The sequence below is a fragment of the Girardinichthys multiradiatus genome, chromosome 20 (assembly GCF_021462225.1).
Source record: "Girardinichthys multiradiatus isolate DD_20200921_A chromosome 20, DD_fGirMul_XY1, whole genome shotgun sequence".
In the NCBI taxonomy this organism is placed as follows: Eukaryota; Metazoa; Chordata; class Actinopteri; order Cyprinodontiformes; family Goodeidae; genus Girardinichthys; species Girardinichthys multiradiatus.
The window spans coordinates 23,857,525-23,874,156 of NC_061812.1; positions in this window are offsets into that span (position 1 = coordinate 23,857,525).

Below are 16,632 nucleotides of genomic sequence, written 5' to 3' on the forward strand. Positions count from 1 at the left end.
ATCAGTAACTACTGGTGCCCCCCAGGGGTGTGTTCTATCCCCACTCCTCTTCTCCCTGTACACAAATGACTGCACCTCATCGGACTCGTCTGTGAAACTCCTTAAGTTTGCAGACGACACCACTGTCACTGGACTGATCCAGGACGGTAATGAGTCTGCATACAGACAGGAGGTGGATCGGCTGGTACACTGGTGTTGTCAGAACTACCTTGAACTGAACCCACTCAAGACTGTGGCAATGGTGGTGGACTTTCGGAGAACACCACCCCCATACAACCCCCTCACCATCCTCAACAACACTGCATCGGCCGTGGACCACTTCAGGTTCTTACGAACCACCATCTCTGAGGACCTGAGATGGTCTTCGCACATAGACACTGTTCGAAAGAAGGCCCAGCAGAGACTGTACTTCCTGAGGCAACTCAAGAAGTTCAACCTTCCACAGGAGCTGTTGGTCATCTTCTACACTGCCATCATTCAGTCTGTCCTGTCTTCATCCATCTCAGTGTGGTTTGGCTCATCCACAAAACAGGACAGGTCCAGACTGCAACGAATAATCAGGACTGCAGAGAGAATAATCAGAGCTGACCTTCCCTCCATCCAGGACTTATCAGGTCTAGGGTCAAGAAAAGAGCTGCCAAAATCTCTGCAGACCCCACACACCCTGCACATAAACTGTTTAGAGTTTTACCTTCAGGCCGCCGCTACAGAGCACTGTTTACTAAAACCAGCCGCCACAAAGACAGTTTCTTCCCCCAGGCTGTTTCTCTGATGAACATTCAATAGAGTACAGAACAACAACATACAGATGTTGCAAATGCACCTTTTTTATTAGATATGTGTATATTGTACATTGTAAATTGTAAATCTGTATATTCTTGCAACAGAAGTTTTTGTTTTTTTGCCTCCCTTTAGTAACAAGTACAAAGATTTATCTGGTGTTCCATCAAAATGTGAAAAATCAGAATATGTCTTCCGCTGCTGCTCCAAATTTGCCAAGGACTTTGTTGATTTATGGTTTTTAAAAATTTGCTCTACAACAGTTTGTTGTACAAAAAATTATGCAAAGTATGTGCTTATGTAGAATAGGGTTGTGTGGTGCTACAGCTACAGGAGTGAAGCTTATTATTCATTAGAATGAATATTTACAAGTCCTCAGCTGTCATTTATGAGGAGCACTTTCATATTTGGAAAAAATAATTGTCATTCAACTGAAGCTCAATTAAACTTTTGTTTTTGTAGGTGTGGTTTTATTCAAGTATTGTTATGGTTTGGGAGATAGAACCCCAGAATGCAGACGAGCAGGCAGCGTGATGGTAAGTGAAAAAAAACAATTTAATAAAAAACAAAAACTCACTCTAAAAAGAGGCAGGAACAAAACAACAAACACGCAGGCAGAACAGGCAAAAAACAGACTTGGCCAGGCTGATCGAGACAGGCGTGGCCAAAAACAAAAACAAAGTTCAGGCGGGCGACCAGGAGGTCGTCCCAAGCAGGCACAGAGTTCAGGCGGGCGACAGGACCTGCACCACAGAGTTCTGGGCGGTCGACGGCGAAGGCGTGGAGACCTGCGACAAAGACGTGGAGGCCGACAGAAGCGTAGAGACCGTGGCAGCCTGAGACGGGAACCTGCAGGTTGGTCAGGAGGCCGACCGAGCAGAGTAGAGGACCCCCCAGAAACTCTGTGGAACTCCAGAGGCGTGGAGCTAGGCAAACCCTCGGAGGCTGAGGCAGAGCCAGGTGAGCCTGATGCTCATCCGTGAGGTCCATTGTTGGCGGAAACATTCTGTTATGGTTTGCGAGACAGAACCCCAGAATGCAGACAAGCAGGCAGCGTGATGGTAAGTGAAAAAAACAATTTAATAAAAAACAAAAACTCACTCTAAAAAGAGGCAGGAACAAAACAACGAACGGGCAGGGAGAACAGGCAAAAAACCGACTTGGCCAGGCTTGTCAAGACAGGCGTGGCGTGACTACAGGACAAGAGCAATATTTGAATAATGTTTCCGCAATGAACAACTGAACAGGAGTGTATATATGGAGAGTAAACCAGGTGGAGCAAGGAGACAGATTAGTTTGGAGCAGGTGAACCGGATTAACAGACAGAACAGAATGTGGCTGGAGCAAGAACAGAGACTCTTGAATACAAACAAAAACTAAAGCATGACCAGAACCAAAAACCAAACTTGACAAAACATGAACAAGACTAAAACATGACCAGAAAAATAATAAACAGAAGCATGATTCAAAAACTGTGAGACAAATATAAGAAAAACCCAGAAACCAAAAACCAAACAACCCCAAATCATAACAAGTATGGTAGCTGGGGGTTGATTTACATCTTCTCACATCTTACCTGTCTAGGAAAGTGCATAAACTGTTACAGCCAATAAAACATTTATAGTGAGTTAAATAATGACTAATAACGGTTGGAAGGAGATCAAGAGTTGTGCACCTACAGTGTAATTTGAAGTGGTATTGGCTGCCAAATGGAGTGTGGTTGCTGCTTTCACTCACTTTCAACTAGAGGCTGCCAAACAGCACAACACACCTTTGTTTGAGCCTTTTCACAACACCATTAAATTCCCACAATCTCTGTGTCACCTAATGCAAATGACATTTTAATCAAATTATGACACATGTTTTATTCTCATTAGTGCCTAAAATGAATATTGTTTAACTTGGCTCAGGCTATTCTGTAATCCCTATCAGTCATTTTAAGTTAATTTACTGCTGACTTTGAGCCTTTTGCTGAGGTAAGCAAAATGTTGAACACATGCCTGCACATAATAATTTCCCTCCAAGGGGTGAAATTATTCAGCTAAATTGCTTGCTTTGCCACAAACTACAGCTTTCAAATGCAACCGATTTCTACTTAAGTAATAAGGAATAGTCCACAACTCATGAAATATGGAGTCACTGCACCTTATTTTCATTGTTAAATTGGTTAACATTGAGTTTGCTCAGGTTTTAAATCTAGATTACTTTAGAATTTGTTTTAGAAAATAAATAGGCAATGATAGGAAAGAAACACTTGTCAGTACACTATTTAAGACCTTGAAATTTTGTTTGAAAAGGTGCGATATCATCTTTTATGAATTTTGTGAACTTCGTTTAAACTTGTGATTAGGCTCTTTTCTTGGACAGCTGAATTGAATTTTGCAAGCTACATTCAGGTCAGATTTCTACTACTAGGAAAACACAAAAATAACCAAAGTGGAACCTATCCAACAATACAAAGTAGGCAAACAGATCTAAAAAAACAAAAAAAAAACAACACATCATGCCTGAATCAAAAATGTTTTAAGACAGATGACAAACAAAGTAATTGATCACTATCAGTCTAGAAAGTGTTACAAAACTATTCTAAGCCTTTGGGACTCCTGCAAAGAGAAGACTGTACTTTTTGAGGAAGCTTAGGTCAGCAAGATGCTGCATATCTTCTATAAGTCTGTTGTGAAGAGTGTGATCTCTTCTGCCATCATCTGTTGGGGTAGCAGCATCAAAGCCAGGGACTTAAAAATGGTTAACAAGCTACTAAAGAAGGCTGGCTATGTTCTGTGGACTCCTCTAGAACCTTAGGAACCTATGATTGTGCAAAGAAGGATTCTTCATAAAATGAAGAACATTTTGGAGAAGTGTCTTCAGTCAGAGGCTTCTGATCTACTGTAAGACAGACAGGAGATCCTTCCTGCCCACAGCCATCAGCATCTACAACGACTCTTTGAAGAAACCTGCATAAAATGAGCTACAACATTTCATTTATTTTTGAGATTAATAAAGTATCTTTGAATTGAATGGAATTAAATCAACAATAACAACATCCTCTGCAGCTCATGGCTTCTGTGCATCCTACACAATTATCCACCAGGGTGTTCCTATAATAAATGATGAAATAAAAACATAACTGACTAAAACATGTTCTCATAAAAGAAACATAGAGGTCTTCTGATCGCAAAAGTAAAATTAATAAACGAAATTGATCATGCTTGAAAAGCTTCTGTAGTGGCTAAATTAAAAATTCTGCCAAGAGGAGGGGGCTAAAATCCCTCCACAGTGATTCTAAAAGACACATTGCCAGTTACGGTTAATGCTTGATGGCAGTTGTTGCCGACAAGGGTGATACAACCAGCTATTAGATTTGGGGGCAATTATTTGTTCACCCAGGACCGGGTTGGTTTTGATAGATTTGCTTCCTCAATATAGAAAATCAATGGAAAAATGCTTTTTTATATTTATGAGGTTATTTTTGTCAGTTAATAAACTTTGTTGATCATCTGAGACATTTTAATGTGACTAAAAAGCGTAAAACAAAAAAAAACAAAAATTATCTGACAAAGTGTAAATACATTTTTACACCTTTGTAATTAAAATTATATTATTTGATAGTGCAGTAAAATCTCAAGTTAACATTAAATGGCTTTAGTAATTAAGAAATATTAAATCATATAAGCAGAAGTTGAGTGTCTTGGTTTACTGCATAAATGAAGTATCCTAAAAGTCAAACATTTATTGTCTTCATGTGTGAGGATTAATATTACATATATGAAATATTTGCAAAAGGAAAAATGTATCAACTTCCAAATTCAAAATCACAACTAATTTGAGTTTAAAACAACTTGAACATACAAGCCGGTTACAAGAAATTAGTGTAGCAAAGAATGACTCACATATCCACAGACAATAATTTGAGCTGATCCTACCCATGCCACCTTTAGAGATAAAAAACGTAGATAACCTAGAATATTCTTAGTAATTAACATTTGTACAAAAAGAGAAAACCAAGAGGAAATAATTTGGTTGGGGTGGTTTCATTAAGTGGTTGCATTACAAATGCAAGGTGGTTTGCATTAGGAATAAAACAATGTGGAGTTTTTAATTACTATTTATCAGACTTTCAAATGGGTGAGAAAATAAAGCTAGAGTTGGAAACTTGCCCTTCAGTCTGAATTTTTTATTTCTGCAGCAATGAGCTAACAGAAGGAACAGAAAACAGGAAACTTTCTCTTAAATACAGTCACTTTTAGACACTGAGAAGATGTACAGATCTTTTGCAAATGTATCTTCATAAATGGCACAACTCTAATTTAAAACAGAAGTTTAAATTAAGGGCAAGTGTTCTATATGGTCATGTATTTCCATCATATTCGATAACATTTAGATGAAATTTAAACAAGAAATTAATTTTAAACAAGCAATCAATCTTAAATGAAACAGTTATATTAAAACTTAAAAAAATTACACAGTTGCCAGATTCATTATTATTATGACAACATTTCCAACAGTAGCTTTTTTAAATAAAACTGTACTTGGTGACTATGATGTCAAAACTTTTTGTTTATTGTCCATTAAACCCAACTTTTCAGAGGTTTTGCTACATACCCAAGGAAAAGTCTGCAAAAGTAAAGCAGGGATATTTTAACTCCCACCAAGTGGGAAAAGTAGCTGTATTCTGGGCTTTATGATGAAGGGAAAGCTTTTTGAAGATGTTTGTGTCCTGGCTACATGCAGAAGGAAACAGCACAAGTAGTCCTCTCCATCCAGCACCCACTATAGCTGCTTTCCATTCATTTTGCTTAAAGTTAACTCTAAGCAAGGTGTGTGCGGTCTCCAGAACTGTCTGGTTTGTCAAATTTCTTTAACTACTGGCATTGTTGCCAAGTGTTTGCTTGCACTGGGTACAACTGCAAAAATATTACTGTAAGACTGGAGAGAGTTAAATATTAGGCTGATAGCAAGGAGGTTATAACAGTAAATAAGATCTTTGTTGTATATTTTTGAGAGAAAAAACTTTAACAAGCAAGGCTGTCTGAATGATACCTCATGCACATTTATTACATCACATTTTCGTTAATCTAGCTTGTGTCAGCCTGACACTTTTGCATGGTCTCTGTAGTGGCTGCTCATGCATGACCCATTTTGTGTGGGTCGTAATTTTTTGTAATGGCAATGTGCATTTTAGCCCCAATACAACAAACACATTGCAGCACATTACTGAAAGTTAAAATGATATGTGCTTTAAAATGTGTCTCCAAAGGCCTTTATCAAAACCAGAAAAAGGGCCAGGATTTGGTCAAGTTTTAAAAAAAAAGAGTTGTTAGAGGGGTTTAGATATTTAATTTAAAAATTATGGATGTTACGAACAGCACTACAAAATCTGCTTCTCTGTATTGCACCCTATAAAACACTAGTGGACAAATTGGAAAACCACAAGATCTCCACTTGTTTTTGTTTACCTATAAGTTAGACTCAGCACTGCAGTACAGCTAGCTACAGAAGGAAGTTAGAGAATATGAAGTCTGAAACTTCTATTAACCAGTGCATCAAAAGTTGTGGGGCTGTGTTTGACCCGTTGCTTAGTTTTTGCGAACTGGAAATCATTTAAGCAAATAATTATTGTAGTTTTCAATATTGATGCTGCAGAGGACATTACTTTAAATTTGGAAATTTATGACTGACATGAAGTAAGTTCCATCTGCAATGGCTCATATGCTGCAGAGCTCTGAAAAGCAGAAGCACTTACATACATACTGCTATAGACAAGTGCATTAGAAATGGTATGTGCAAGTATTTATTGTGTGGTAAATCAGTTCTGAAAAGCTGTTGAAGAGTTGTCTTCCTGACTGCCTGTCCAAGTTTGCACACAGGAAAAAAATTGTGAGTACTGAAGTCTAGGTGAAGGGCACAGACTATTGTCAGCATTTTACCGAGCCCAGCAATTGTTGTTTGGGCAAACATGGTGCAATAAAAGAGCTTTTTTTACCATCACTAAATTAACACTGGCTGCTCCCTGCCTCAAGCACACACAATAAAAAATTTTTTTTCCTCCCATTCACTGTGTTGTTGTATTGAATTGTTTGTAACATTCAGCAGGTCTTATTTCTTATGTGTATTAATTCTCTGAAGAGCATGGCACAAAGGAACGTTTTCATTGAGTTGAATCTTGAGTTAAACATTGCAAGGTTGCTTTACAGGGTCTGTAGTTAGTGTTATAATGTACAAAACACCCTGCAAATTTATCTTCTACATTTACAGCTAGATACAGTGTTACCATGGCTCCTCTGGAATGCGTGATATGTTGAGGTCAACTCATTTGTATTTCAAATGCAGCCTTCATTTTATTTGTATTGTGGGAAGTGTAGAGACAGAGAGTGGAAAAGGATTATTCTCCTGCAGACACAGAAACCTGACATTGTTTTTTATTCACCTGGACCTATTGTTGAACCCATCGTAGGGGTTCGGCCTTGAGCTTGAGTTGTGACCAGAACTTTCTTTTTGGTTTTTTTCAACACCAAAGCAACAGGATTTTAGATGACAAGCAGTAGCTTACGTGTATTTTCATTTGTTAAACCATGCTGGTATACCATAGATCCCGGTATAACTGTGCACAGACAAAAATTAATTGCTGCCACCTCAAACACATACACAACAAATTTCAGCTCTAAAAGATGACTGACAGTCCGGTAGTTATGGTAGACACAATGAAGGAAGTCAAATTACAATGAAAACAACAAGATGGGTGAAATGGATAGATAAACAGAAATATACACTTCAAATGCAGAAGACAGCAGTTTCCCTGATAATGCTGACATTTTTTCCTCTTAGCTGTTTTCACACATAAACTCTGTAGATTGACATCAGAGTCAGGTTGTTCAAACATACACCGACAACATGAGATTGCTTGTGCGAGAAGCATTCTCACCTATGCCAAGCACACACAGGAAGCACAGGAGGATACTGAGCAAAACTGCCAACTTGTTGGTAATGATGACTGTGTTGTTGAGTTTATATCAGCGTGGATGTATCCAAAATAGTAACAAAAATGATCTGCTCTCTGACTCCACGGAGCACTGACAATTCTTGAGAAAATAGGGATTGTAAATAGCAGAGAGTTCACCGATGTGAGGGCAGCCGGCAGGGCAGGAGGAAAATAGGAAAGGACAAGAGTCTTCTGTGGCATCTTAATGATGAAGTGTATCAGAAAAGAAGAGTGACAGAGGGTAGTGGATGGAAAAGTTTCAAAAATAATGGAGGGAGAGAGAAAAAGAGTCTAAAGGAATGGATTTATAGAAAAACTATAGTCAAAATATATACAGCAGCCTGCACATTCATTTTCACCCCACAAACAAATGTTCAAAAAACTTGATAAATTAATATTCTGTTGAAGCTGAATATTCTCATATTGAAGAATGTACTGTAAAGTTTGTAGATTTAAAATAAAAATCACTTAGCATCCTTGTCAAACTTTCTAATTAGTACATTGGCTGAAAATATGGACAAGTTTGGATGAGGAGCTAGTCACTTCTAGTCATTTCCTGACGTTTGAAGATCAATACTCATCTGCTTTACTTAAATGGCATGTTCCTTCATCTTTCCCATTTTGAGGAGTGACTAAGAGAAACGGGCCTCTGTGTCATGCTAAATTTAGGATGAATCACTAATTAAAAATAATTCTCAGAAAAGCATACATTAAACAATGTGTCATACAGAAGTATAGTATAGGAATTGTTAAGAGTATCACTAATTAAAACCACTAACTGATGATTCTGCAAGAAAAAAAAAATATTTCTTTAAGTGAAATTATTTTTCTCGCTAAATAAACAAAGTCAAATTGTTGGCTGTATTTTTTAAACTTTTGAAAGTTGAAGAAAAGAGTTCCCGGCAAGGCAATATTGACAGCAGATAATGGAATAAAAGACTTTAATATGAAAACTGGAGTACAGAGTAAGAAAGAAAATCAACTGAAACCAACAGCAGGAACAAAAAGAATCTGCTGGCTCTCATCAGTATTCCTTATGTACCTATTTACTGCATGGAACAAAATGTATACTAATTCCTTGCCCATTTATTAGGCATATCCTGTTAGTGCCATGTTGTACAATGTGGGGCCTCTTTTGCCTTCATAACTGCCTTAATTATTCCTGGCAAAGATTCAGCAAGGTGTCAGAAACATTTGCTTTACATTGATGAGATGGCATCATGAAGTTGCTGCAGACTTAAAGGGTACATATCCATTATGTGAATCTGGTCCCACCACATCCCAAAGTGCCCTGATAGAGTGAGATCTGGTTACTTGTAAAGGACACTGGAGTACAGTAAACTCATTGTCATGTACAAAAAACTAGTTTGACATGATTAGTGTTATGTATGGTACATTATCCTGCAGGAAGTAGCCATCAGGAGTTTGGTACACAGTCATAAAGGGATGGACATGGTAAGCACACTCAGGTAGGCTGTGGCATTTAAACAATGCTGAGTCGGTACTAAGAGTTCCAAAGTGTGCCAAAAAAATACCTCTGTGAATTCAGCGGCTGAAATTGAAATTCATCAGACAAGGAAAAAGTTCTTCTAATCTGTTACTGTCTAACCTTTCTTAGCCTATAAAAGTTATAGCCTCATTTACCTATTCTTAGCTAGTAGGAGTGGCAGCATGTGTGGTGTGCTGCTGCTTTAGCCCATCTGCTGTTTTGTGTTCAGAGAGTTTGTGTTTAGAAAGTTTGGTTTGATTGTCGTCGCCACACCTAGATAACTAACTGTATTAGGTTGCTGCTTTGTGATTCAATAATTAACTATTTAGGTTAACAGGCAATTAAGCAGATGTACCTAATAAAGTTACATTTAAGGACATACAAAACATTAGCTAAGGTGAACTTACCAGTTTTCAAGCTGATTCAAAGAAAAATAAATCAAGTGGGACAAGGACAAAAATGTTCTGGATTCTCAAAGGACAGAATGATGTGCTCAGATTGACCAAACACAAGGCTTAAGGTCATTCCCCAGCTCACTTCATGCATATAAAGGCATTCAGCCTTTTTGTCACTATAAAAACAGAAGTCTGTAACAAGCTGGATTGACATCTGATCCCTGGTGAAAGGAACAAAAAATCAAGGTAAGTTTTTATGTAGGAAAAAATTACCCAGTGTATCTCACAAAATAAATAAAGAAATTAGATAATACATAATACATATCAAGTTATTCTGCCTCTATTTGCATGCCAAGGTATGAGAATATCTGTGCTCAAGTTTAAACACAACCTTCTGATGCAAGGAAGAAAGATTGTCAAACACCGCTCTACATCACATAATTAGTAAATAATTAGTGAAGCAGAAATAAAGACAACATTATAATACAGAGGAGATGCAACATTTGTAAGAAAAATCCATTTGTGGGTTGAGCAACAAAGTTGAGTTTGTGGGTTGAGCCGGAAAAAAAATTGCCAAATCCACTCTGCCAATGCCAAGCAGCTTTTGGTGGAAGCATAGTTGTGGCCGAATCTCCTTCACTGGAAAACAAGGCTTGCCATCATTGCAGGCAATATCAATGCAGCCAGTGGTAATCCCATATCTCCATTGGTGCGAACTGAAAAAATCCTCCAAGATGTAAAAACTAGCCCCCAGAGGGCGCATTGAACACCTGTGGGTCAGCTTTGGCCAAAGTGACCATTGCAGCCACATTTGCTGACTAGGGATGCCATACCACAGCAGTGTGTCACCAAGCTGGTGGCTTGCATGAAGAGAAGGTGCATAGTTCTTCCCCTGCTCTACTGAGGCCCCTGTTTGATGAATAAATGGTAAAATGCTAGTACATCTTGTTTAATTAAACTTCAGTCATCCAATAAGCAAAACAAAATAAGTCAATAATAGCATGAACTGTTTGGCATACATTATCAACTCCTTGCAATTGTGGCATAATTCAAAGGGAAATAAACAACAGTTAAAGATGTATTGCTTAGTATAGTTACAACAAAAGATAGTCCCCCCCAGTAAGTATATATTTATATGGGTCATGCTGCATTAGCAAACTGCAGATAATAATAGATATAGTTTGGTGATTATTCAAAATGGACTGAAAAAAAGTGCTCAGACTCATTGCCATTTCATTATACCTGAGGTAAGCGTGGGCTGAGGATTTAAGTTGGTGCTGGGATTAATTAGTTGCTCCAAAACATTAGACTAGATAACTACATGCCCTCAAGTCCAAGATAAGACATCCAAAATATTAAAGGAGATAAAAGGGCTGTCAGAAATTATAAGAACAAATCAAACAATTATCAGAAACTTAAGACACAGAAATGAACAACTACCATACTCTAACTTAACAGCAATCAAAACAATGCTTCATGCAGCTTTATTCTTCTTATTTGAATTGTTGATTTCCTGACATTTGTTTTGACAACCGATGTTTTCTGTTCATTTTATTTGAAATGAGAAATTTCTGAAAAGGTCTGACTAAAACATTAGAAAAGTAAACTTTGCCTATCAGTGTTGTTCAGCCAACAGCATTCAACCACCATTCCCAAAAGCAACATTAACCTGGTGCAACAGTTGGATGCAAGATGCAAGCGCAAACTGAGGGGGTCGTGGCTGAAGCAATATGGCACAAATGAGGTGAAATCAATCAAGTGCACATCCTCACTCTGACTTTTTCATAAACTGATATTAAAAAAATATAACTTCCAACTTTGAATATTTCATTCCAAGGGATTCCCAGACATCCCCATGTATGTGTTTAAAGTGAATCTCTCTTCCTCAATCTCAGTGTACTTACCTGCAACCAAAAACCCTTTGAAATTTGGCTCTGCCATCAGACAGGGGGAAAAAAATAGGACATCATCGAGTTTCCTGCTCCTTGTCGAGAGAGAACCCAGAGTGATGCTTTTAACAAGTGTTCATCTCCATTCGGTAGAATGAAGACAATGAGGTGGTTTTAGCTGTTCTTTGTCCTGACCACATAAATTATTCATCGCAGCCTATTTTGTTTATGTGCAGTAAATTGTTTCTGCACCTGCTGGGTTGCGGTTATATTTGCACTATCAAGAACATAACTGAACCAAGTGCTCTTCACATTACTGCCTAAGTATTGTAATTATGTTATTGTCTCTTCTGAAAATAAAAGAAAAAAAAACATAGGTGGAATTTAAAAAGGAGTTCAATCTCCTACATTTTTGCAACTGTTTTGCACAGGCTATTGGTTTTATTTCTGTATAGGATTGTGCTTAATATATGCAAATTAAAACATGCCTATCTAGTGCAGCAGTTTGGAGCAATTTGCAAACACAAATACAGCACCTCCCAAAGTGATCAAAGACATAAAGAAAATATTTCCTCACAGGGAGCTCCAGAAACTTACCAAATCAAGGCAGTCCTCCACATTTTAAGTATGGCATCTAGCTGTATCCTGGAGGAATCACATTTGGATTGACATTTCTAAATCAATAATGTGCTCTACAGTAATGTCAAGGATCTCCTCAACCCTATATGCAACAATCAAATGGGCCAGCGATTGACTGACGTGCCTCTTCTTCGTTTGATCAGAGAAATAATTTGCAAAAACAATTAGTCACACCTAATTAGTAAAGACTTTAACTTCTGTGACAGCCCAGGTCTGTTGTTTTTTTTTTTTTTTTTTTCGTAAAGCCGGTAACAAGTTGTTATATTTCCACTTTTTCTTCTCCTTCATAAAAAATAACACCAGCTTTCAGCAGATGGTATTTTTCCATCTGTGTGATATAAACATCGCTGGGGTCTCATTTATAAAAAAATGCATAGAATCTATGCTTAAAGTGTACATACGACCAAAATCCGAAAATGTCATATGCTAAAGAAAATCCAGACTTGTAAAACCATGCCTAAGCACACCAGCAAGCAATTTCCCTTTATAAATCACAGCTGCGCCTCAACGTTTGTGTACAAGGTTCTGCCTCATGTTCTGCCCTCTACACACCCACATTAAACAATAAACAATCAATGCAAAGCACCTCATGGATATCAATGTGTATTTAAATGAGCCAGCGAATCGATGTTATTTTATGGTTAACAATGGCAACCTCAGAGAAAAAAGCAAAGAAATGCAATTTCCTCAACGCAGAAATCAAGGTGTTGGTGAGTGAAGTGAATAAAAAATATCATGTTTGGTAGTGACAATGTAGGGAAATCTGATGTATCAACTGGTCATATTAACAATGCCATCCAGAACAGCAGGCATTATTGTGCTTAGCGCAGGCTGCGATAACACAGACCTATGGATCATTTCACAGAATTATGTTGTGAAAAGTGGCTTTAGGTAGAGAGTTAATTAATCGTTGATTATGTTAAACACATACCTGTTGGCTGTAAATGAACAGAAAGGGGGTGGTTTCGGTGGGTCGGCCTCTCCAATACTGGACCCAGTTCAGCACAGATCGAAGAGTGATGCTCTAGGGAGTCTAAATTGGCATATTAGCCAGTCATCATCTTGGGCCAGAAAATCTTGAAAATCGCTGAAAACGTGTGCCAATGCATCCGTCAAGCAGCATTACGCACAAGTGTCACCATGGTATTTCAATGTTTATAGCAATCAGTGTTACTGCCTCACACCTTGTCACAACTTACATCTTAACCCGTGGTACATATCACTCTGAACATCATTGAGGAGAGGAATGAGATAGTGAGAAGACTTTGTTGAAATGTTGCCCAGACTCTGTTTTAAGATTTAGGTTTGTTTATGATAAAGTCGATCTATCATTAAGGTTTTATATGGAGTGAAACTGAATGTCTGAAAGGAATCATGATGCAGTGGGGCTTCAATTCTCCACGTCACCATCTGTGTCATGATGTGGAGTTTTGGTTTGGTGTTTGTTTACGTACATTTAGTTAGGTGTTTTTTCTGTTACTTCTGGTGATGGTAGTTTTAGTTTCTATGCTTCAGGTGTGTTTTTGGGTTTCTTCTTGATTTGTCTAAGTTCTGCGTTGTTCTGTTTTCTTATGGGTTTGATGATTGTCTGTTCAGATTTGGTTTTCTTGTTTTTAATTTTGAAGTTTATTTCCTGCCCTGTCCTTCGTATTTCTGTTCTTAGATCTGTCCACACCTGTGTCTGTTTACCCTAATTCCCCCCCTATTGTTTCATGTCCACCTTTTGTCTGTATTTAAGTTCCTCCTTGTCCTTTGTTCCACGCGGTGTCGTTAGTCATATTTTGCGACCCGTTTGACTTATAAGTGTGAAGCTTATTTCTGCGATCCTGTAACCTGGATTTGTGAACTTTGTTTTCTGGATCGCCAGTTAAGCCAGCACCGGCACAGCAATAAAGAAAGATCATCTCGCCAACCATCTCTGCTCGTCCCGCATCTTTGGTCCACCGAAAAGACTGAAATCATGACAATCTGCATCGCCAGTTTCCCGTTTTCAAAACAAGTGTATGTATTGCTCAACGTTTGCGAGAGGGACCACACATTCTCCTTTTCAAGTAGTTTTTTTACAGATCACAACCTTTGCGTGGAAAGTGACGTACGCCGTTTTCAGGCTCCGTTTTGTGCAAACGCCATGTTTATAAATGAGACTCTTAGCCTTTTTTTACATACATTTATATGAATAAGGATGGATTTCCTCCAAATGCATGCATAATGACTCAATAAAACATAGGCAAACGTCATCAGTGCATAGTGATGCTATTTGCTCTGAAGTGCTATTTTAGAACCAGATCTACCTTTGTGACTAGTTTGAGATTTACAAGTACATGCAAAATCTGGTCTGTGCTAAATATCCTCTGTCTACCATTTATTCATCTGTGTTTGTCAAATGCAATTTATTATTTATGAAAGCCTACAAACAAGGCTTATAATATTAATAATATATATAAAAACATTTATATTTATATTTATTCCTATTATTTTATTATTATTTAATTTATTTATTTTATTTATTCAGAGTTCACACCAAGTGCTCCTGTCATCTGCAGAAATACTCGGATGATTCTGCAGTCGTGGAGTGGATCAGAGATGGACAAGAAGCTGAGTACAGGAAGGTGGTGGACCGCTTTGTGGCATGATGTGGAAACAATCATCTCATTTTGAACGTGACTAAAACAAAGGAGATGATTGTAGATTTTAAGAGAAACAGGAATAAGTCAACTATTTCTATCATGGGAGAAGAAGTGGAGGTGGTGGAGGAGTATAAATACCTCGGTGTTCACCTGGACAACAGACTGGAGTGGAGATGCAACTGTGAAGCCATCTACAAGAAGGGACAGACCAGACTGTACTTCTTGAGGAAGCTTAGGTCCTTTGGTGTTTGCAGCAAGATGCTGCATATCTTCTATAAGTCTATTGTGGAAAGTGTGATCTCTTCTACCATCATCTGCTGGGGAAGCAGCATCAGAGCCAGGGACTTAAAAAAGCTCAACAAGCTGATAAAAAAGGCTGGCTCTGTTCTGGGGACTCCTCTGGAACCTCTGGAGATCATTGTGGAAAGACAGATTCTTCATAAAATGAAGAACATTATGGAGAACCCTGAGCATCCTCTTCATGAGACTGTCCTACAACAACAGAGTGTCTTCAGTCAGAGGCTTCTTCAGATCTGCTGTAAGACGGAGCGCTACAGGAGATCCTTCCTGCCCACAGCCATCAGCATCTACAACGGCTCTTTGAAGAAACCTGAATAATATGAGCTACAACAACATTTAATTTCCCTTTGGGATTAATAAAGTATTTTTGAATTGAATTGAATTGAATTGAATTAAACTCAACCAAATTTACAGTAAATTTGCTATTGAGGGGTTTCTTTCTCTCCCTTTTCAAATATTGTGTCAAACAGAAGTTTTTGGGGTGCCGCGCATGGATTAGTGGTAGAGCGTGTGACCCATATACGGACGCCTCAGTCCTCGTCGCAGCCATTCAAGGTTCAACTCCTGACCCCAAAGAGGTGTGCTGCATGTTTTCCCCTTATTTCCACCCCACTTTCTGTCTGTCTACTCTGAAATGATTTGTTAAAGTCTTCACTAACATAAGGTTTTAACAAATGTAGTTACCTCACACAGTATCAGAGTTCACACCAAGTGCTTTGTCATATAAAGTTTCCCAAGTATAGTATTAGAAATAAAGAAATCTAATGCATCTAATTAACTAATCAGTGAAACATTTTCCCAAGTCATTTCAGTAAAACATTTAAGCATAATCCTCTGTAAGCCAATGTTGTAATTTTAGCCAGCAGACAGCACCTCCTCTTTCATCATTAACCTTTACCTCTTTTTTAAATTACGGTATAATAGATTAAGGTAATCTTTTGCACTGCTTAGAGGAGACCTTATGAACTGCATTTAGTTCATCACTTTTTACAGTCTACTGAAGATAAAAAAGTAATTTCTAGTACATACAAAGATAAGGCCTTATGGAAACACTTTTATATTCAGCTTTATGGCATTTTGAACTTAAAACACAATCTTTTGCACTTCCATGTGTAAGTCTTACAACTTTAGGGACTTTTATTTCCCACATACGTATTCATGGTCGCTCCATTGTTGTTGTCTCATTTGATTTGCTCAAGAACCATATCACTGCTTTTGCCATGATTTTTTTACCTTAGCATCTTGGCAGGTGTTACAGCCTGACTACAATAATTCAATTAACTGTGTCCTAAATAGACATGAACTATCTTAAACATGATTCATTCAGTGTTGGTTAATATTAGCGAGGAGGTGAGGGGGAGATGTGTTCCCGCTGCGTTTCAGGTTTAAGACCGGGTGGCTGACAATTCTCCAGCCCCTGCAACCATAATGGCATTCTCAGATCTGCCTCAAAGTGACTCATCAGCCTGCGGGCCTTGTGATGCTTCTCTTCCCAAAGCAAGTCTGCCTGCTCTGACGTCTCTTCTGGGGATGG